The sequence below is a fragment of the Propithecus coquereli genome, unplaced genomic scaffold (genome assembly GCF_000956105.1).
Source record: "Propithecus coquereli isolate 6110/MARCELLA unplaced genomic scaffold, Pcoq_1.0 Scaffold234, whole genome shotgun sequence".
NCBI classification, from domain to species: domain Eukaryota; kingdom Metazoa; phylum Chordata; class Mammalia; order Primates; family Indriidae; genus Propithecus; species Propithecus coquereli.
In genome coordinates this window covers 4,398,948-4,422,732 of record NW_012147886.1, presented here as the reverse complement: position 1 = coordinate 4,422,732, position 23,785 = coordinate 4,398,948, and positions in this window count along the sequence as shown.

Below are 23,785 nucleotides of genomic sequence, written 5' to 3'. Positions count from 1 at the left end.
GGAAGGGTAAGGGGAGGAAGAAATGGGGAAAGATTGGTCAGTGAGTACAAAATTATAGTTAGATAGGAGGTATTAGTTCTGGTGTTCTACTGCATAGCAGAGTGAATACAGTTAACAATACTGTATTGTATATTTCGAAAGAATCAGAAAAAAAGATTTCAAATGTTCTCACCACAAAGAAATGACAGATGTTCGAGGTGATGGATAAACTACATACCCCGATTTGACCATTATACAATGTTTACATGTACTGAAACATCACACTGTACTTCATAACTGTGTGCAGTTATTGTGTGTCAGTTAAAGATAAAATGAAATCTAAAGAAAACCTAGTCCAAACTAACTTATATTATGAAGAGAATTTACTAGCTTATGTAAATAAAAAGTGTAGAGTGTGTGCTTTAGACAAGGCTTGATCCAGCTGCACAAGAATAGCTCTGGTGACTTGATTTTCCCTATTTTTTCATTTTGCCTTCTGTGGTTGCAGGATGGCTGCCCTCAGCTCCCTGGCTATGTGCTCCTTCATTCCTCAGCAGACAGAAACAGAAGAGGGTTTTTCTCCTTTGTTTCCAGCAATCATCCTGCAATTTGCTCTGATTGGGCCAGTTTAGTTCACGTCCCTATCCTTGGTCCCATCACTGTCGGTGGGCAGGTGGAACTCAGTGGTTGCTTCGGTCCCATTCCTGGAGCTGGGGGTAATGGTAGCGTCAGCTTTCCTTGAATCTCGTGGTGGAAATCAGCAGAAAGGGAGAACAGAGGAGTTGTCCTGAGAAGCACCCACAATTACCCACTTCATGTCTTCCCTCATCATCGTTTTTATCTCCTCTGCCTTCTATGCCTGTTTTAATAATGGAGAATCTTAAGCTGGGCTTTGCAGGCAGTGTGAAAGCTTGGTCTTTGTTCTGCTAAAGAAGGACTCCAAAGTATTGTTCCTCACTGGGCACTGCCTCCTCCCTCTGAGACTGTGGCTTCTAGGAGACTGAGGCTGGAGTTATAACCCATAGATGCAGATTGTTAGCTGGAAGGGACTTCAGGTCACATTGTAGTGGTGTGGAAACTGAGGCTCAGAGAGGAGAATCTCTGGGCTCCAGAGTCACAGAGCCCTATTCTCCTCTGATACTATTATTTCCTAAATTCAGCACTAAAGTACATGCCTGCACAAATGCACTCACATCCCCGACTAGAAACTTCTCCTCTGCGGGACTCTCTGTAAAATGAAGTAACTTCTTTGGCTCTGAGTTCTGTGGTGAAGCAAGGACGAGTTAGCTGGAGAGCTTGTTCAGAACACACATACCCAGCTTGCACAGAAACCGTGATGCGCCTGGAGGAAAGCGTAGTGAGCATATGCATTTTTTTTTTTTAAATTTTCTTATTTCAGGAAATTATGGGGGTACAAACATTTTGGTTACATGTTATGACTTTGCCACATCCCAACCATGATTTGAGACGTGCCCTTCCCCCCCAAAACGCTCACCACGTCCATTAGTTGCGAGCTTACCCACCCCCAAGCCCCCACCCCCAAAGAATGTCACTACTGTGTGAACACCTCAGTGCTGATCGGTCAGTGCCAGTTTGATGGCGAGTACATGAGAGCACATGCGTTTTGACCAAACTCCTAGGTAACGCGGAACCCCAGCCTCATAGCACTTTGAAACCGTCACATGAGGTCCCTTCCCCTCTGGCCCCATGACCTCTGAACGCAGCCCCAGTCTGTGGACTCCAGGACTGAGAGAAAGGGAAAAACAGAGAATGCCCCGGGGGCACTGCCCTCGGTGACTCTCCCACAGAAGGAAGGAAAGAGACTGCAGTGTGTATTGGCCAGGGCCCAGAGCGCCAGGCCAAGAATTTGCAGGGTGCTCCTGGCTGGGCCTGGCTGTGCCGATGCCCTGGGCGATTCCGTCACGCAGCGAGGCCACACGCCTGCCAGCGGCCCCTTGGCTGAGCAGGGCAGTCTGTGAGGCAGGGGCACTGCGTGCCTCCCTCTGCTGGGTCCCACCCACAACTCTCAGGTTACTGTGCTGTTTCTAGAAGGAAAGGGCTTCAGAAGGAGAACCGGACTTGGGGTCAAGACCCCCGATATTCCAGTCCAGGTGCCGCTGCTGTGGGCTAGGTGACCTTTGCCACTGTGAGCCTCAGCTTCCTCATCTGCAAAGGAGGATGAACGGCCCCTGCCCCGCCTTCTTCTTCCACAAAGTGCAGGATTTAAAAGACAGCGAAGCGAAGTGGTGAAAGCACTTGGTCTGCAAGACACGTGTTGGAGGATTATGATTCCTATTGAAATAACAGCCTGCTCTGAGGCTGGAACCTAGCGGCTCCCGCGGAATCCAGGCACTGCCAGCGAGCTGCCATCGTTCAGATTGAGATGAAGATACAGGAGGCAGAGAGGAAAAGCTGCTCCTGGAGGCTTCTTTCCTGACTCCTTTGTCTCTTTCTCTCTCTTTTTTTTTCCCCTTAGAGGCCTGCAGGGGATCTGGGAGGCTTCCAACTTATACAGTGCTACCTGATAGAATAATTTGTCCTGCCTGGGCACCTGTCATCACCTCCAGAGAGACAGCAGGCTGGAGGTGGGGAAACAAACCGCACACAAGGGGTGGCGCTCCGCCCGCCCTCCCCTCGCCGTGTTCCTCTGCGCCCTGTGACTTTCGATTCTCGATTCTGGGAGTTTCCTGAACCCTGTCATTCAGGCGCTCACGCACAATGTTGGCCACACCTGTCTCCCGTGTGCACCTTTCCTTCCTTGACATTTGAAGACAACCCACTTTTTCATTCTTAAATAAATAACAGAAACAGGACTGTCATAAATGTAAGCCCAACTCCCTTGTGAGACACAGGAAGTCACCATAAATAGAAATACATAATTATGAGAATAAAAAATCATGTGCACCCTGGCAAAAGGGATCTCATGCCCTTCCAGTGGCGCTTGTGCCGCACTTCGGGAAGGCCCGCGGGAGCAGATGCAGCCGACGCTCTGGGGGTGTCTATACCCCTGAGATCTGTGTGCATTGTGTTTACGTGCAAATGGCGATTGCCTTTGATTTAATCCAAGCCTTCGGGCCATCTTGCAGATGAAGCAGCCAAGGCTCAAGGAGAGATTAGGTGCCTTTCCCTAACTCCCCTGCCAGGAAACAGTAGAAATGGGGATCAGTGTGGATCCTTGGACCCCAGGCCCAATATGCTTGGCATGTTCCACAGCATTCAGCACACAGTGGTGGCCAAGAAACAGTTTTAGAACAAGGAAGGCAACCGCAGGGAAGCGGTGTGCTGCAGTGGAAGGAACACCGAATAGAACGCAGGTGCAAGAGTTCTCGAATGTTTATTCCGATGAGTGGCTCTCCAATGGTGGCCATGGAGCCCTACACGGTTGGGCTGCAGGAACTCTCTCCCCTCCTCCCAGGGGAAGGCTGAGGAGCTGGCCCGATAGGTGTTTAGTTTTTCTACTTTTCCTTTATCAAGAGCAGGTCCCTCCCACGCATTTTTATACTGCGATTTTGAGTAAGACTTCATTGAGGAAAGAAGAACAAAAAGGGTCCTTTGCTAAAAACGGGTTTCAAGAGTTCTGTTTTAGATGGCCTTCAAGATCTCCCCAAATCTCATTGATTTTATAATTCAAGTGTGGGCCTTCCCCCTTCCTGGCTAGGTGGTGGTGGAGAAGTTGGTCAGCGTTCTGAGTCTTAGCTCCTTTATCTTTAAAATGGGCACGTTCACCTGCATCCTCCACATGATGTCCTGAGACGTGTCCTGAGACGAGCAAAGGATTCTGTAAGAGGGCAGGGTGCCCAATTTGTGCCATCATCAAACATTTCTTGCATGGCAGCTCTGTGCTCTCTTCCGGCAAGTGCTGGAGATACAGGCTCGGGGGCTGGTGGGAAATGGATAAATTAACACAGCACGCGGTCTCCTGGGAAATAGATAAACAAGCAGCAGTTTCGACATGAAAGTGACGCATGCCCTGAAGTAAGCACGGTGAAGGGTCACCAACCCAGCCTGGGGTTGGGGGTGCCAGGAAGCAGGTGGGAGTGCCAGGAAAGTGACATCTGGCACTGATCTTCAGGGGTAGCAAAAACAATAATGATACTGTATATGCATATATTTTACTCACACATGATTTTATTCACCCCGATTTAAGACTTTTGAGCTTTCACTTCCCCTTTTGTGCAAGGATCTTATACAGACAAAGGTAAACACAAAGAATATCACTGGCCAGTGTTGCAAACTCTGTTAATGAGTTTTGCTCCATGCTTTTTGTCAACAAATAGCATTCAACCAACAAATGTGCTAGGCCCTGTTCTCTTGAGAAAACCCGCTTCCGGAACCATCAACTGTGAGAGCACAGATGGCCCTCTGAGTATCTCATGTCCAACAAAAGAGAAAGCCGGAAACCAGAGAGATGAGGTGTCTTTGCCAAGACCAGGAAGCACAGGAGTCAGGTTGAGATCTGGGGGCTCCTTGGGTACCACAGGCTCGAGGGGCATTGGAATGGGAGTGGCAGTATGTGCAGGAAACAGGCGCAGGTCGGCCATCTGAGGACCAGAGTTTCAGTCCATCACTGACTTCATTCAACAATGGTTGCATAAACATGCATCAGTTAGTAATTCGGTGCTGAGGGTACAGAGATAAATAAACCACTCTCCTTGCTTTAATTACACTCTTTGCGAGGTGTTAACTATGTGAAGTGCCACTGGGGTGATGTGCAAAGTGCTTTGTGCTTTGGGATCTGTATTTGCATGTGGTGCATTGGAAAAGCCACAGGCTTTCAGGCCAGACGCTTGGGTTTTAATTCCAGCTCTGCTACTCACTGTGTGGCCTTGGACAAGTTACTTAACCTCTCTGAGTCTCGGTTTTCCTATCTAGGAAAGGGAGAATAATAACCCTACTTTTTGGCACTGATGAATAAAGAGCAAAGGAGATGCCACCGGTAAAGGGCCCAGCTCAATAAGCCGGGAGTGTCATCATCATCACCTGTGAGGGCCTAGGCCAGACATTCAGCTTCTCCAACTTGCCGGGAGCTTGGAATGCTCTCGTTGTACGTACAATGAGGTGATGGAAGTGAAATGTGTTTTGTAAAACTGTGACATGTTGAGCAAATGTCGGTTATCACTCAGAATTACCAGCCAGTCCTCACTAGGACAGGAAAGGCAAGTTAGCAGGGCATATGTCTAAGTCCGGTGAGTAAGTGTGGGTTGGAGGCCAGGCCAGCCTCTCCGATCCTGTGCCCCCTCGCCCACTGCCCTTTCAGCCTCCAGACATTTCTCTGCCATCATCTGCAACCTAACCACATTCTGGACCGGGACCTGCAGATCCTGGGCTTGCCTTCTTTGTTTATTAGCAAAGCCCTTCTAGGGAGGGGGACTCGCCATCGGGCCTGAGAAAGCAGTCAGGCGTGCTTGGAATGCAATTGCAAAAGAGGTTACAAGAGCCCTGCGAGAATGCTGAAATCAAGTGATGTCGAGAGGTTTTGTTATTTTTGAAAAAATGACTCATTCTGAGAAACTCAAACGGCCTCACAGAACATTCACCTAGTTGCCTGTATGTATAACCCAGAGCCCACTGCTGAGGAAAACAAACCCTGTTGTCACAGCTGAAGGAGAGAGCAGTGGGAAGAGGGGTGATAGTTTGATGGAGGAAGATCTTGAAAATGACTCCCACCCTCTGAGTGGACATTTGAATCTCCCGAGTCTTTTTCTCTACATTGTCCTGTTCAAATCATCACGAAACACACGCACTTGGAGGCAGCGAGTGTCCTTTGAATGGCACCGAGACAGGGTAACATTGTTCCTGTTTGACAGGCCGAGGAAATGGGCTCTCAGAGAGCTTAAACTATTTCCCCAAGATGACGGAGAAAGAAAGAGAGAGAGAACAAGAAGAGAGATACAGAGAGAAGAGAAAAAGAAGAAGGAGGAAGAGGAGGGAGCGAGAAGAGACCTGTGTTTGAGAGCCATGCTTTGTCTTGTGGAGGAAAGCTGGGGAGTGTTGTTTTCAGAGGACAGCTGTCGGCTTCCTCCCTGCGGGGTGCTCAGGAGAGCCCAGGACCTGACTCTACCTTGGTCACCTGTGTGACTCTGGGGGAACAGGTTCCTTCACCAAGTCACCATTTCCCACCTGTAAGAGTCTGGGCGTGGGAGGAGTAGAATAGACTCAGAGCATCTACAATAGACTCAGAGGATCTAGCATCTTTAGTAGCTACAAGAATATTCTGGAAAACTTGTTAAAATATGGATTGCTGGCCCCCCTTCCCTTGCTCCAGAAATTCTGATTCCAAATATCCGGGGAGGGGCCAGAGAATCTGCATTTCTAACAAGCTCCCAGATGAGGTTGGTGCTGCCAGTTGGTCCTTGGTCCGCGGACCTCACTTTGAGTAGCCTGGGGCTGGATGATTTTTAATGTTCTTTCCTGCCATTCAGTGATTAAAAATATCCAAGGGCTCTCTCCTGGCCACGGAGTGCCGTGCCAGGTGCTGGGAATACACAAAGGAACCGGACATGGTTTCTGTCTTGTGGGTCTAGCAGTGTAGATGTGGAAGCCAGAGGGGAGAATGAATGGCATGTCACACAAGTCGCCCTGCGGCACTGGAAAGGCAGGAGTGGGCAGTGGCTCGTGCAAGAGGCAGGCAGGGCTTCAAGGAGGAGGGTGCCGTGGGGAGCCTTTGAGGGGAGCCTTGGGGGCTTGGTTGCCATTTCCTAGGAAGAAGAGAGAGAGAGGGCAGTGTCATCTGTTTTGAACATGGCCCCGAGAGAAAGCTTTGGCCAAGTGCTCATTGAGCGAGCTGTGGCTTTAGTCTGCTCAGAGCGATCTGCTGCAGGGGTGCCCTCTCTCCTTGGAGGGCCCTGAGGGGAGCAGGAAGAGCTCTCAATAGACCAGCACCCTGAGAGCACAGTCAGTGGGGTATTTGATATATAATACACACATATACGCACAGATAAATATACATGGACATGAGTATACGTACAAACACATCCGCACACAGAGTTAATCTTCATTATTTGCAAATTCTGTATTTGTGAATCCTCCTCCTTGCTAATGTTTGCTTGTAACCCCCAAATCAATACTTGCGGCACTTTCCCAGTCACTCACGGGCACATGCAAAGCAACAAAAAACGGACTCACGCAACCCCTACGATCTCAGCTAAGGTTGAGCAAGTGAGACTCTGCCTTCTCATTTCAGCTTATGCTCAAAACAAGCCTACTTAGTGTCATGTTCTGAGCACTTTTGTGCTTTCTGGGGGGTAATTTCAATGTTCAAAATGGCCCCCAAGCGTAGTACTGCAGTGCTGTTTAGTGTTCTTTAGCACAAAGGCTGTGACACGTCTTATGGAGAAACACGTGCGTTAGCTAAGCCTCGTTCAGGCATGAGCTGTGGCACTGTTGGCTGCGAGCTCAATGCCAATAAATCAACAATCTATATTAAATAAGGTGTCTTTAAACAGAAACACACATAAAACAAGGTTACATCTTGATTACTTGATGAAAATGTTCTGACCAGAGGCTCACAGGAACCTAACTCTCTATTTCCCCTGGGAGGAATGGTTCAATATTCTATAATTCAGTGTTCATGGCAACTTTGTAGAGTCAACCAACATGAGTAAGGAGAGTTGACTGTATATGTGTTTGCATGTATATGTGTGTGTGTATGCATGTGTGTAAGTATATATACACACGCATGCATGCACTCTATTTCTGTTGCTCAGTGTTATAGGTTAGTATATCTAACAAGATAATCCACAATTGTAGCAAGAGTTGAATGAAATCCAAACATCCAAGTAAGCCTCCGAAGCTTTCTTACTAATCCTAACTGGTAGCAATCCTTATCCAATTCAGCCATCCCTTCTCCTTGCCTAGGTTTGAACAAAAGGCTTCTTTCTACTCATCCTGAACTTTTCCTTAGCTTCCACACCCGCTTGGATTCACATCTCACCAACTTGGTTTAGATACAAGCTCACGTCTAACAGAGCTGGGTGTCACAACAAAGCTGAATGTGACTTCAGATCACAGGATGATTCGAAATTGGCAGTTATTTTGGTTTTACCACATTTGTATTGCTGAGTTCCTGCATTTGGATTTAATTTTTTCCATAGAGGGAGAGATGGTATGTAGGCTTGGGGAGGTCTCCTCAGGGACCCCATAAATGGTCAAGGGAACTGAGGGGCAGTCTTGGCTCCAGGTGGGCAGCCAGGATGTGGCTGGTGGGGCCCCACGCCCTTGTGGGCTGAGGCAGGAGGCCCCGCTCACCCTGCCTCCCCTACTCTGCTCCTTATGTCTGGGCCCAGCCTTGGTCTTGTCCCCTAGGCCACGTCAAACCTTTCTGGCTTGCATCTGAGAAATGTGCTGAGAACACAGAAGGCCCCTTCGGGCCGTCATGGGGCAGACGTGATTTCCCCGGGATCCAGGCAAGTCCCCTCCAGGACCGTGAATTCCCTGCCTCTCCCTGGGATGGGTGGTGTGGAGGGCATCTGGGTGCCCCTGGGCCTCTGTCACTTGGGACAGAGTGCTCCTGTAGGTCCTCAGGACTTTGTTGGCCAGTGGAGCGAGAGGAAGCACTGAGGCTGAAGAAGAGCGGCAGCTGGCTGCCATCCCACATAAACAGGCTCCGTCACTGTAAATTATTTACGCGCCATTGGGAGGCTGGACAGACTCCTTGATGGGCTCGTTAATAAGAAGCCTGCGGATCTTGCTTTGGCCCAGATTCCTGGGGACTGGGGGGCGGGTGGAGAAGAGTATGGGGGGACTGACTCCTTTTGCTCGGCGTCCCCTGATTAGAAACCTGCAGTGACTCCCTGTTTCCTCCAGGAACAAGCCCAAACTCCATGGCGTGGCACTCAAGGCCTCTTTTCAGATATAGGTCTCACCTGCCTCCCCTGCTTCAGCCAGGACAGCTTTCCACTCTTCTCTGCAAATGACCGTATCATTCCCAAGCCCAGACCTTTGCACCACGTGTCCTCTGCCTGGGATCCCTTTTCTTTCTCAGCATCCTTTAAGACAGCCCCAATATCACTTCCTCTGCCTGTCCACCTGGCTCACCCACTGGAACGTTCTGTTGCTCCTTCCTTGTGCTCCCACGGCTCTGTGCATCCTGCTGAGCCGTGTGGCCTCTGTTCTGCACCCTACCTTTGCCCCTAGCAGAGGGACTTTGTGTTTCCTCAAATACAATACGGGGACAAAGATAGCGTCTCCCTTCAAGTTCTGTGGTGCAGAGCAAATATGCAGCCAGCTTTACACGGTGCTTGGCACCTGTAGATAACACAGTAGATGCTAGCTCTTCTTTATGGTTATAGTTATTATTAATATAGCTCTTATTTCACTCTGTTGCAATCATTTATTTTATAAGCCTCTCTCTTACTGGACTCTGAACTACTGGAGTCCTCAGAAAGCCCACATCGTTGTCCAACTATTACTGCACTCTGTTCATTTCTTCTCTAGTGCTAACCACAATCCACAGTGAATAAAAGGCGGGGAAGGAAGGGAACAAACACTTCTTGAACACCCACTACGCGCCTGGCACTGCGTGTGTTCTTTGATTGATGAGCATTATTTACTTAATCTTCCTAACACTCCTGGGGTGCCAGTATTATTATTGTCATTTTGCAGACGGCAAAAGAGGACTCAGGAGGTCAAGTGCCTTTGCCCAAGGTCACCAGCCGGAAACCGGAACTGGACTTGGAATCAGGGCCAGCTGCCACTCCACACCCCTGGCACTTTCATGGCTCCCGGAGACGCCAGGTAGGCAAGAGAGGAAACAGAGTGACTCGTTTACTGCCCCAGGAGTTTTCAGCAGCAAGTAAGTGAATTCCCTAATTCCAGTCTGCTGTTAGTACACAGACTTGGCTGCTGAGAACTAAGTTGCAGAGAAACAGGTTTTCTTCCTAACTCAGCAGCACCACCTGCAGGATCTGAGGGAATGCTGCAAAAATGATCAGGAGTGGGAACCCTGGTCTCTGCTGGAGCCTGTGGAGGGGGCCCTGAGGGAAGGAGGAAGCTGAGACAACGTCCAGTGACCTTTCATCTTAAAAAGGAGCAAACCGAGACCGAGAAAGGAACTTACCCCACGTCACAAAGTCAGTGATGGCAGATTTGGAGCTGTATCCCTCTGACTCCTATTTCAGTACCCTTTTCCCTCCCACTCTCCCTTTTATCTTTCTCTTCCTCCTCTTCCTCCTCTTTTTCCTCCTCCTCTTCTTCTTTTTCTTTTCTTTCATTCATTCATTCACTCAACAAACATTAATTGGCACTTAATAGGTCTTGGGCATATTCCTCTTTGCGGGATATAAATATTGATAGCTAAAATCTGCTTTTTAGGATTATTGTTGCATGGATTAATTGGCACTAAACAATCTGCTTCATAATTACAGCTAAGATCCCTTGAGCATGACTATGTGCCAGCAGCCACCATGCTAAGGCTGTATCTCAGTTACTCCTCACAGATAAGGACACTAAGGCTAAGGGAGGCTTGGGAACATGCCCAGCGTGGTTCAGTAAGTTGTGGAGCTGAGATTCAAACCCAGATCCTTCTGACTCCAGTGCCAGGGATCTTAACTACTATGTTATATCTACTCTTTAAGGTATCTAACGTTAATTTGAGAAGTATCCGTACTCTAAATAGAATTTTGCTCCTGTTTCAAATAATGACTTATTTCCTGTCTGAGAGTGGTGCTGACTTTCTTCTCAAAGTCATTGCCTCTTAAATACTTAGGGGTTTATATTGAGGTTCTGCTACGTACCAGGCACTGTGCTAGGTGCTAGGGATGCCAGAGTGACTGTAACTCAGCTAGGAACCATGGCCTTGTAGGTGTCAGCTGAGATACAAGGCAAGGCGAGACGCGTTCTCATGGAAGCACTGTGCAATCCCAGGGAGCTCCAGTCACATTGCAGCTGGTGGACATGGCACCCCCTGACTCGTGCAGTGCACTGCCTGTGTGACTATATATGGTGTCCCTGACCAAGTGGCATAGGAACATAGATTGAGGCCGGGGGGTGGGGGGGGGAAGGGATGGGGACAATCACTTCTGCCTCTGCAGGGTGTGGAGGCTGCACAGCAAAAGGCGCTAGAACGTGAATGCTGCCAAAGCTATAAAAACCTTGATTTCCTTTTCTCTTCAACTGAGAGGTGGTTGCGAAGGTTTGAGGAAATAAATCTCAGTGTTTCGACCTGCAGGGTAGGAAATATATTTCTGTTTTCATTTCTTGCATAAGCTACCAAGTGGCATTTCTTTTACGTTCCCAGGAATTTTGCCCTTATTCTCATTTCTGAGTGCATGAGTAGTTTCTCTTTTTGTGGTAGTTGGTGCATGAAATTATTACTCACCAACTGCAGGTGGCATGTCTTAAACCGGAAGTGCAGCCATTTAAGGAATTCTCTGCCAGAACCAGAGGGAAACCCACATGGCCAGAGATTGGAGTGCCCATGTCACAACCATCTCTGACACAGAAGACAGTCCACACACAGGTGTTTTCTTAGCACACGCTCAGCTCTCTCACCTTTTTCCTAAATATCTTCACTGGCCAAGAACATTATTTTTGTTATGTGTGCAAATTTTATTTTGTTTAACTTATAGTAGAAAACAAGAGGGATTGTTTTAATTTCACAAATATAAAATTATTGTATAATGATCATTCCTTTTCCTGGTAGCACACCCTGAAGATATTAATTCAGCCTGTGTAAGGTGGGCATGGTCCTGGGTGACAATCTCAGGATTGGATCGTACCAGTTACTAGAAGGTGGCTGAGGGTGCAAAAATGTAAAGGGCAAAAACAACAAGAATAACAGCAACCATAGCAACAAGCTGCTTCCAGCCCTCCAAGAGTTCCTGGTCCGTTTGTTTGTGGCTTTGCAAGCTTGGACTCCCCTTTGTTCCCAATGAAACAACCATTGTGGGAAATGCGTAGTGGTGATGGAGAAATACCTCATCGCCAGATGGAAGGCAAGGTGCTCACCACCCTCCCCTTAGTGTCAGAACAAGAGGACACCTCAGCCAGCATGGTGGAGGGAGGAGAGATGAGGGAGAGAATTCTCTCTTCTGCTCTGCCTGGGAGAAAAACGCTGATCAGCCTTTTGATTTTTCATTGATTTGGAGCACTAAGATTCCTTTCTTTTCCATGCTGTGCACTAATAGGCATTTGATAGCCAGTCTGGAACTGCAATCAGCCCAGATAATCTTGTTTTTATGGACAAAGGAGTTTGGAGGTCCAAATAATCGTCCTAGAAACCAACTAGTGGAACGTATCCCTTGGTTAAGTTGAAGAGCCTCGGCTATTTATCATCGTAAAGTTAATATTGTGAAAAGAGCTCCAAACTGTGAATCCCGATGCCCCGAGCCAGCTGTGTCATTGTCTTGGACAAGTCATATCATTTTTCTCTTTGGGGCCTCCCCAGTAGAACCAGGCCTCGGACTGGATGAACTCCACGCTCCTTCAAGCTCCTAGTCTTCGGGACTTTGGGTGTCTTTTTTAGGTTACTTTCATTTCTAGTGCCTTACTGAGTTTCTTGCTAAATAGGGTGCTTCTTTGGCCAAGGGCTTGTTGGCTCCAGATCCATTTGTCACTCTTGTGCGAGCTGGTTTCTGGCGGGGTTCAGCCAGAGGAAGGCACTGGCACGACATCAAAGGGTGACAGGAAAGGAGAGACCAGGGTGTTTCTCCTCCCTTTTGCCTCCGGAGGTGTCTCTGACTGTGAAGGTGCATTTCTTGCTTGGTTCTAGCTCCTGCCGTGGTTCCAGCTTCTTATAGGGTGACCCCAGGCCTTGGGTTGCTGTGACCTCTGCCTCTTTCCTTTGTCCCACCATCTTAGGGGCGGTAGTAGCCTCCTGCTGTTATTCGTCTCACTGTCTTCTGGTTGGCTTTTCAGCCCTTCCATTCCCTGCGTAACCCACTCTCCATGTTAATTTCCCTTGTTTCAAATACCCAGAGCGGTTTCTGTTTACTTGGTTGGACCTTGACTGATGCATTTAAACTTTTATTGGTTTTATCTTGTAACAGCCGGCAATAAAGATGATGGTAATGTTGATGATTATAACCCTTCACTTGGTATATAACCTCACATATTACAGCTTTCACTTGGGTTCTGTAATTCGAGTATCGTAATAACAGCATGACATAAGAAAGGTATTTATCATTAATTCCACTTTACACACGAGGAAATTATTTCACTCAGCCACATAGCTGGTAGGTCTTGATAGAGTTGGAACAAGAACCAAAGGCTTTTGAATCATCATCTAGTCTTTTTCCCTAAGTTTCCCCCTTTAATTTCCATCATTACTTTACCTGCCCTATTGTCAGAGTGTCTTAACACTCTTCCTTTAGGATGACGTTTTCTAAAGTGTGGCACAAACCATAAGTTAAGGGTGTATTAGTTATCTATTGCTGTGTAACAAATTACCCTAACACTTAGTGGTTTAAAATAACATCATTATTATTTTGAAAATGGTCTACAAGGCGCTGATGTTTTCTTTTATTTCACATGTTCAGGGGTGATTGCTCACCCAGAACTTGAGGAGTAGGTTCAGCCTGGGAGGGCTTTGAGGTTACACTTTAGAACAATTTGAGATGGTGTCTGGCTGTGGTGTGATAATGAGGAGGAGGCTAGGTAGTCTTTGCGCTGTATGGCCTGGAGTATGCAGGCTTCTGTCCTTAGCAAACCCTGAAAAGTAGCTTCTATCAGGAGTTCAAGACCAGCCTGGGCAACATAGTGAGACCCTGTTTCTAAAAAAGAAAAATTAGCTTGATATGGTGTTGCACCTGTAGTCCCAGCTACTCAGGAGGCTGAAGCAAGAGGATCACTTGAGCCCAGGAGTTTGAGGCTGCAGTGAGCTATGATTGCTCTGCTGCACTCCAATCTGGGTGAAAGAGCAAAACTCTGCCTCTTAAAAAAAAAAAAAAAAATAAAGCAGCTTCAGAGGAAAGGCCAAAAGTGTAAGCATAAACTTATTTATATTAAGGTCTCTAAATAGGAGAGATCACTATGTCTTTCTCTCCATCCACGTTCTTCATTGAATGTCTAGTGTACTGCATCTAGAAGGTTAGGTGGATTCCTGTACTGTAGGGCTTACAATATTGTTAGGAAGAGAAATATTCCATATTCCCAAGTTCCTGGGGAGCCCAGCCTTTGGGGAGGATCAGGGTCACAATATCCATTACATCATTTATTTCATCAGTCATCAATAAATAGTTATGTTTACTTTATGCTTACCTTGTGCCAGTCTCTTAACCCACTGTCTAGGATCCCTTGCCAAGGTTCTCACTCCAGTTATTTCTTGAGATCCAGGAGACAGCTCATGTATGCATGTGAACTCTCAGTGAGAGAGCCACAGAAAATGCATTCTGCCAACAACCTGAATGAGCTGGGGATTCTTCCCCAGTTGAGTCCCCAGATGAGAATGCAGCCCACCTGACACTTGGATTGTAGCCTGGTGAGACCCTAAGCAGAGAACTCAGTGAAGCCATGCCTGAACTCCTGACCCACAGAAACTGTGAGAAAATAAATGTGTGTTGTCTTAAACCTCTAAGTGTGGTAATGTGTTACATAGCAATAGAAAAAAAACTATTACACCCACTATAAGGCACATGTGAAAATCTAAAATACATTTTAGGGCACAGGAAATTTGACTAAATGATTTTGTTTAAAAATTGACTTTTTAGGTTCCAAATATTTATAAAATCTTCAGAAGAACAAAACCCTCAAGATCAAATTTAACAAATCCTGATGAAAAATAGGTCTATTGGAGCCCTCATAGCCAGTGTTTGAAACACGCAACATCTGCAGAGCTAAGTAAAGGGCACCCTTGTTGATGGAGAGGAGGAGTACAGCTAGGAGGAGGAGGAGGAGGGTATTAACTGAAGAAGCCACTGAGAAGATGCTTGCCTCAGCTAAGTAAAGACTTTCTGAGGATTGTACAGGAGAAGGACTATAGAGTGCTCTTATCTAGCTATTACTTCTTTAAGTTTGGGAGCTGGAAGGAAAAGGATAAAAGATCCTTTATGTAGAGTGGGAAGTTGACATTGAGTGAACCAAAGAATAGCTCCCTCTTGACCCTGGGGAATCTAATTAATTTATTTCTGAGAGCTCAGCACTGGCTGGCCATGAGGTCTTGTAGGACTCACATCATGTTCACGGCTGGAAATAGTATAAAGTGAGTGAGGCACTAACCTCAGGTGCTGAATTTAAGGGGTGCCAAAAAACTCAGCAATCAAGACAAATAAAATTTTAATGCAGTATTTAAAAAATCAGAATTGCTGCCAACAATGATGAACAAATTATCAAAATTTTAAATAAAGACAGGACTCGACCTTGCATTTGTACAACTTGTCCACGTTGGTCTCACCCTACTTATGGCCCATAACGGGCCATAGAGCTATTGTAAAACCTAGGATTAAGATGGAAGTCTTTAATGCCTGGAATATTATGAGAAAATGGAAGTTTTGGCTACGACTGGAAAAAGTCACAGAAAAATTAAGTGGTCTGTTGAGAGAGAACAACACATTTTGATCAGAAGTTTTATTTCTTCTCAGTCTTGTTCCAAATGGTATTTCAGCACCAATCTCTGTCTAATGTAGTAATATTTAAATTATTTGTGCTTTTTTTAAATACAGAAACTATTTTTATTGAAGAATTTGTTTCGGTTTGGATTTTTCCAACAATAGACCTCAGGAAGGGGCTTGGGTGCCAGCAATAAATTTAGAGGTGATCCTAGGATGCTCCGGGAACAAGTAAGGAAGGGAACCAAGGAAGGGGAGGAAGCCCCAGTGAAGGGTGCCTGATCCAGTAGCTGCCGCTGTGGGTGCCTGGGACTCAGTTGTGCTGGGGACCCACTGAGGGACAATATGGGGCACATTTCAGAATGGCCCCACTTTGGGGTGGGGTAAGTAGCATACTTATCTACTAATTCGTGTCCTTTATTAGTTGTAGGTCACTCTTGGAAGCATTATCTCCCTGGCCTGCCCTAAGAGAGGGGCTGAGTGCATTTCTGTGGCAGACAAAGGCCTCTGTCCAAGAGATGCAGGGGGGGCTTGGAGAAGAAGGCTGAAGGGTCTATGGGAGCTGTCACCAAACTACAGGTGACCTGTGGGATGGCTGACGGATGAGGGCAGAACATTGATGTGCATGAAGTGCAGCTGTAATATCCAAAGGGAAAAATAGTCTGTAACAGGACAAACCTTTTCAAGCACATTGAATGACCAGGGTTCATTTGAAGGGACAGCCTTCCAGGTCAGGAGACACTATAAAACTCAAACAAAGATACCGTCGGAGTCAGGACCAGAAACGTGCATCTTGCATCTTGTCCCAGCCCTTGGCCTCTCTTCACTGGCTGTCCTTAATCGGGTGGATGCTGGACCCACTGAAGACCAAGCAGCAGTTTCTTAACTAGAGAGGTGCAAGGCAGGACCCCAGAGAAAATTCTGAAGCCATCACAAGCCAGACCCATCTCTGTAACTCTCAGAGTATTCCTGCCATAACGAGTATCCTTTGCACTAAGAATAACAAATCACATTTATGTAAAACATGGCAGGTGGTTGAGATTAAATGTAAAAATGAACTTCCTTGGCCTGGAAGAGAGGGAATTTGTCAAATACTAAGATTTGGACTTTTTTCCTTGACAGCCAGACTGTTAACAGAGAATGTAGAATTACCTTTAACACTCAGATCACTTGTAGAATCAATGCTTTTAATACTTGCTAACGTTTTTAGTGATTACTACATGCTGGGCCCCGCTGTGCATGTTCCATGCTTGACCTCACTGGATCCCCGTAACAACCCAATCAGAGAGATTCTAAATATCTCCAATTCACATGTGTGGGAACTGAGACTTAGTGAGGTTAAGTAATTTCCCCACATCCTGGGAATACTGAGGGGAAGAACAGCCATTCAAAGCCAGGCATAACTCTACAAACTGGTGGAAAAGTTCTGTGGGATGATAGCTAAGATTGTGATGCCCTCTCAAACGGTTTGCATGTTTGCAGGCCAAGGAGTTAACTGGGTTGTTATTCTTAGGTTGGGCTCTTGGGGTTCACAAAATGCTAATGTGAGGAGACCATAAAGACATCTGATGGGCACAAGGCTGACACCAAGTCCCTGTGTGTGCATGGCAGTATCCGTGTGTGCCACGTGGTTGAAATAGCCCCTGTGGACCACCCCAAGCCCTAACATTCCAAACGTGGGCCCAGACTTCCTGAGAACAGGCCACCTCCTGTGGCATGGAAGGCTCTAGATTGACATGTCCTTGGAGTCGGGTGAATAATACACTTATTTTGGGTCCCACCCTTTGCTGGCTGTTTGACTTCAGGCAAGGGACTTAGTCACCAGAGAACCTACTTTTCTCATCTGTAAAATGAGGATAATGAGACCTGACTCCTACCTTCCTCACAGGGAGGGCAGGAAGCTTCCTGAGATCACTTCACCAGAGCCTTTTGATCTGCTCGAAAGAATCTTCCTTAATGGCCCAGCCAGGCACTGGAGCAGCTGGGTGAGAGTTTTATGACCCGGGATTCCCACACACCATAATCCGCACACTCCCAGAAGCCCTTGGAGGTTTCCAATGATAGATTCGGCTGCCGAGCATTCTGCCAGGCCATCACCAAAGACTTCTCAGAGCCTTAGTCACAGAGCAGGCAGTTTCCCAGGGGTGTTCTTGCCAATGCTTCTACTTATTTATGTCACATTCCTTAAAAGTGCCTGTGAATGCACAGCTTCTCGGTCGTCCCCAGACTTGTTCGTAGCAGTTGTTTCTGGCCTCATGGAATGCTGCTAACCTGCTGGCCACAGCCGGGGTGTGCTTTCCTCCCTCTGGTTCTGGCTTTGAAAGCGGTTCTTTAAGTGAGTAGTATCCTGGCCTTCTCAGCATCACCAAGGCTTCCTGAAGAGTGTCGCTGTCTCCAGCCTGCTCTCTCCCCACGACTACCACCCTGCAACCTGATAAACAGGACGTGTGCTTCCTTCCTCAAACCCATCAGTGTCCCCACAACAAATCGAACAAATTAACTTGGTGTCCAAAACCCTGCCCCGCCCCAAGCCCAGGTTGAAATCTAGCCCCCAGATTTCCTCTCTTCCCTCATTTCTCACCTCTTCCCATTGCTGGTTCATTTATTTAGTTGACACTGCTTGTCACCTCCTATATGCCAGGTGCTGTATTAGGCTCTGGGGAACAAAATCATGCCCCCGCTCTCAGGAAGCTCACGGCCTGGTGGGAGGTGCAGACCACAGGGGAGCAAGGACATACAAACAGTTTGGTAAGTGCCGAGAGGCAGGAAATGGAGGATCTGTGGGGAGTCCACTGGAGGGGAGCCCCACTGCCTGGGGTGGGGGCAGGATGTCCAGAACTCGAGGATGAACAGGATGCAGGCTGCCAAAGAGTCAGGGGTGGAAGTGAGAGTGGAAAACATGGCGAGGGTGTCCCAGCAAGAAGGACTTAGGTGTGAGAGAGGGCACCGGGTGTCGTGAGCTGACACAAGGATGGCAATTCGTGGCTTGGGAATAAGCCCAGCTCTTCAACACCCTGGTGGGCCTCGTTAAGAGGCCTGGACTTTATCCTGAAAGAAAAGGAACCTTAAGCCAGGAGGTGATGTGGTCACCCTCCTCCTGGCTTGGCAACCCCTCTTTGCCAGGGCTGGTCTTTCTTCCTGGATGCTCTTCCCTTCTCTCCCCCTCCTCCCCCACACTCCTACTGTGGTACCGTCTTTCATGGCCCTTCAGATGCTGTCTCTTCTTTGAAGACTTCCTGGATCCCAGGGGCAGAATGAATCGTTCCTCTGGGCACCTAGAGTTCATCGTTTGTATGTTACCATCCATCACCATCTACCTTGTATTTTATGTTAGTTGTACCTGTTTGTCTTCCTCACTGGACTGAAAGCTCCTTAAAGGGCATATTTATCCTGGAATCTTAACCTCTGCATTTCCCACAGCCCTTAGCAGATGGTGCGTTGAGCCAGGCCTCCCTTTAAGCTCCAGTTCCACTGCTTGTTAGTTCTGTGATCTTGGACAAGTCGCTTTATCTCTGAGACCTCGAGTCGCCTCATCTATAAAATGGGTGCAATGATTTTTATTGCACAGGATAATTGGCAGATTAAGTAAAGTACCTAGTTAACACCTAATAAACATTAGTTGCCTTCCTCCTTCCTCTGGTCTCTGGCTCAGGAAGATTGCTGCAACACCTTGGGAGAGCAGCCTTGAGGGAGGGAAGCCTCACTTTTCCCATGGGCCCGGAGGAAGGACTGGGTGCATGAGCGAGATCTCGTCTGCACTGGCTTACTGAGCACTGGGCAGAGGAGTGGAATATAAACACTACTGCATGGAGTCTGGGTTATCAGTGATTGTCATTGCCACACATTCTAGTCTGATCTTTGACACCTTCCACGCAACGCTCACCCTTAATGTGAACAAGAAGAGAATGTTGAAAGTGATTTTGAAAAAATAAATTAAATGATGCAAGTCTCTTTGTGTAGGATTATACCTTATACCAAGGTGTAATCCTAGGGAGAAGAGAAAACAGAAATCTGCCAAGGAGTCTTTCCCTTGTCTGCCTGGTGGCGGCTCAGCCCATGTATAGCATCTGTGCCATGAGGTTACAAGGGTCTTTGTTGTGGCTGTGGTCATCTCTGTCGTTACCAACAGCAGCCTTCTCCTATTCCTCCTCTTCCTCTTCCTCACTGTGATTTGGGTGGGGTGCAGGACAGGTGGCCCCCTCCTCACCTCCCCTGCCATTCTCTGCAGACCCAATCCACGTGCAAAGCCTCAGAGGCTGCGGAACTGCTCTGATACGTTCGATTCCTACGGCAGCCCCAGGAGGCAGCTAGAGCAACTGCCTTCATCTTAATTGACAAGGAACCAAAGGCACAGAGAAGTTGGGCGACTTGATCATGTCGCAGCACAAGCTCAGTTGAGTGGGGCGGGTACAGGGCTAGGGCAGAGATTCAGCTTGTCTGAAACTTGAAGAGGGTGGTTTGAAAGACAGAACAGCCTTGTTTCTCTGCAGCCAGCCCTGGTTTTCTGTTGATACAACATCCCCATGATGTTTGGGGAATTTTTAAGCCCTGGTGGAAGCCAGTTTACCTCCTTCTGGTTCTTGGGACACCCATTATGTGCCCGGGACATATAAATGTTGGCCTCAGGAGTAAAAATTAAAGTAGCAGATGAAGAATAATAAGGAGATAAAGGTTTGCTCTTGGGTTTATAGGGCTAGTATGATTTCTGGAATATTCCACAGACACTCCCCACCTTCCTGCCTTGGCTCACAGAGATGTGAAATTGTGTCAGCAAATTTGCCCTCTTCCGGCCTTCTCTCTTTCTACTGCTTTATTCAAGTTTCCTCATGGGAAGAGCAGAAATGTTGCTGTATTGAGGATGTAGGGAAGGACTAATGTTCACTGGGTCACCTTGGTTTACTGAGCAGGGTTAATATTTTAAGCCTGATGTCTCCTTCTTCCCTCTGGACCTGCCTAAGTTCTGACCTGGTTCCTTGCACATTTCATGCTTTAAATTCCCTCTTTCCCCCTGAAGGTGTTGTGGAAAATTTTTGGCCAAAGAACAGAAGTAATTCTTTTTTTTTTTTTTTTTTTTTGCCAGCCTGTTAATTAATTAAAAACAAAAACAAAAACAATTTTTTTTTTTGTGAAAGGTTTAGAAATCCAAGAGTATGCATCAGCAAATGGATTTTCTGGCAAGATCCTGCCCATTTTCTACGCAAGATAATTCTGAAATACAACCAGGGCAGACTGGCCTGGCCTTCACAACTCTCTGCTGGGGAGATTTCTTTCCTGGGATTGTATCAAACAGTTCTGAATAGTGCAGATCCCTCCCTCACCACCCCAGCCCCCGTTTCCACTCACCCCCACCCTTAGTGGAGGGAGACAGAGACGTTCCTTCATGGTCCAGTTCCTGGGACATAAGCTGGTCACTGCTTGCCTGGGGACAAAGAGACCTGCCTCCTTCATTTATATTTGAGATAATTGACAACAATGACATTCAATTTCTATTTCTTCTTCTTATTTGGGGCCCTGGGAACCAAGTTTCCTTTAATCTTTAATAGATTTATTACAAAGTAGCCAGCATGGAAAACGTCTCATGATGTACAGCAAGATATAAAGACTTTGAAGAACATCTCATCTTTTATTTCCTTCTCTTTGTTGTAACATCCATAAATTATCTCTTGAGAAAGCAGAAGCCCCAGCCTTGTGTACCACGTTCTCCTAGATAGAGTTTGTTAAATCCCTATTTTTCTCAAGGGAAGGATGGAATGTCAATGGCAGACAGCCAAGATGCTTAGCCTTCAAGGCAAGGAACTGCCAGGTTGGGATGCGTGTGGGGTGGGGCAACTGATCAACTGCTAGCACCTTGACCTATGAGTGTTGTGTGAGTGGGGTCCCCTTGGTGGGAGGTGGGAGGTGCTGGGGAAGTGGTCCTCAAGCCCAGCTCAAATTGCTTGAATCAGAACCCCTGGGGAGGCACTGGGATATTTTTTAAAAAAAGCTCCCCAGTGATTCTAATATACAATAGGTACTGCTGCTCCAAGGCAGTTTCCAATTCTAAAGATTATTATAAAAAACATTTTAATAAAGTGAATATTTTTATCTTTACAGATAGTGCTTTCTATCTATTATCTAGTGGGAATAAATACATAGTGGGAGAAGTACCTAGTACTTAGTGGGAGAAGTACCTAGTACCTAGTAGAAGTACTTAGTACCTACTGGGAGAAGTACCTAGTACTTAGTAGGAGAAAGGCTGAGAAATGGCACTGCCAGCTCCTACATCTCTTAAGAGCCTGGAGTCTACAGACCTTTGCCCTTTAATCTTTACAGCAATCCTTCAGTGGGTGCCACCCTTTAAATGAAATTCAAATGAAGAAACTGTAGCTCAGAGAAGTTTAGGAGCATGCCCAAAGTTCATGGGATAGATAAATGGTAGAGCCAGGATTTGAATGCAGGCTTACATGGCTCCAAAACCCAATTTCTTTGCTCCCTACCTGTGAATAGCAACCACTGGACCTTTCAGCCGTCTTATAGCCCCTGTGGTAGCAGTTTAGAGCCCCTTCCTCTCCTAGGTCTACAGACAACAGGGTCTGTTATATTCATATTTTCCAGATGATCCCAGCAAGCCCAGTGGCCAAGGGGCGTTTCCTCTAGATCAAAGGGGCACCAAATATGAGGGCTGTCCGGAAAGTATCCAGCCATGTAACCGCTCTCGTTATATGAACAGTGGCTGGATGCTTTCCAGACAGCCCTTGTATTGCTAAAATTCTCCAATGTTAGCATCCAAATTAATCCCCCAGCCTACCCCTCACAGAAATGGCATAACATTTTTGATCTGATCTGTGTCCCACTTTTCAGCTTGGAAAAAACAGTCACCATAACCATAGCTCACACTGAGGCCTCCTTTCTTGGATTCCCTCTAAGAACCTGGGACTGTCAGGTGCAAGAAACACTGAACTGTGGTTGCCTTGCAAAGCTCTCTTACTGTTCCTCCCAGTTTGTCCTGTTCTCTTCAGCTGGGTGATAGACGCTGAGAGGCTGGCATGGCAGCCCAGGAGGAAATGTAACAGGACCTCTTGGTCTCCATCAAATGCCAATTATGCAAAAACTCTGTGAGAAGATGGGCTTAGCAGAGACCCTGTGTTAGACACCTAGCATTTGCTTCATGGGAAACTCTATATGCATCAACAGTGTGATCTGACCTCCCTCCCGCAGGCACACTTGACGTGACCCTCCAGTGTTTTCCCGTTAGTGGGAGTGGGAGGGGGTTGGTGCCATTCTGTTGCAAGTCAGGCTTATCTGGGGATTCATGGTCAGTTCTGGGCATTGACTTAGGGAACAGCATATTCAAATTGGTAGGTGTCTAGAAGATGTCAGTTGGCATGGTGAAAGAATTTTACATGGCATATGAAGGCTAAAAAACACAACAAAAACAAACTTAAAAAGTTTGTATAACTTGGAGCAGATGTGGGAAAGAGAGATAACTTTATTCTTTATGGCCTCAAGGGCTACTAATTATGCATCTGTCAGTCTAGGCTAGGCTGTGCTGCAGTAACAAAACAAACCACAAAAATGTCAGTGGTTTCACACGATCATAGTTCATCTCTCACTCAGCTAAAGAGCAACAAAGATTGTGTGTTCTCTTTCATTTTATAGTGACACCATCTGGAACACACAGCTTTCTGGGCCACCGCAGCAGGGGAAGAGAGCATATCAGCTTTGAGCTGCCTCAGCCTGGATATGATTCATGTCACTTCCACTCATAATCCATCAGAACTGGTCACCTGGCCCAGATACAAGCGCAAGGGAGGTTGGGAAGTATGGGGCCGCGGAGGAATGTTTGGTGAGTGCTACCTCAGTCATTAACTGGGACCCTCAGTAGTTCTCCATGGTATTGGGGGTGATGTCCAAGTTCCTTCCCAGGGCCTTCCCACGTTCCTGCATGGTCTCTACCTTCCTCAGCTTAGGCATACCCCAGTTCCTCGTCCACTTGTCTTATCTGAGAGTAATGCTCCAACACCTCTAGTTGAGGCAGTGTGCTTTTGCTCATGCTGCCCCCTGGGCCTGATATGACTCTCACACGCACTGTACATCACCAGGATAAGGCCTGCTGGCCCTCCAGAACTCGGCTCTGTTGAGACTGTGTTTATGCTGCCAAGCCTTATCCCGATGGGAGCCCAGGATTCAGGTTCGAGACTTGGTTCTCAGGTCAGATTGTCTGCTATTGAATACCAGAACTACCACTTACTAGCTGTGTGACCATGGGCGAGTTGCTTTACCTCTCTGAGTCCAAGATTGTCATCTACAAAATGTGGATAATAACACTACCTATCTGATAGGGA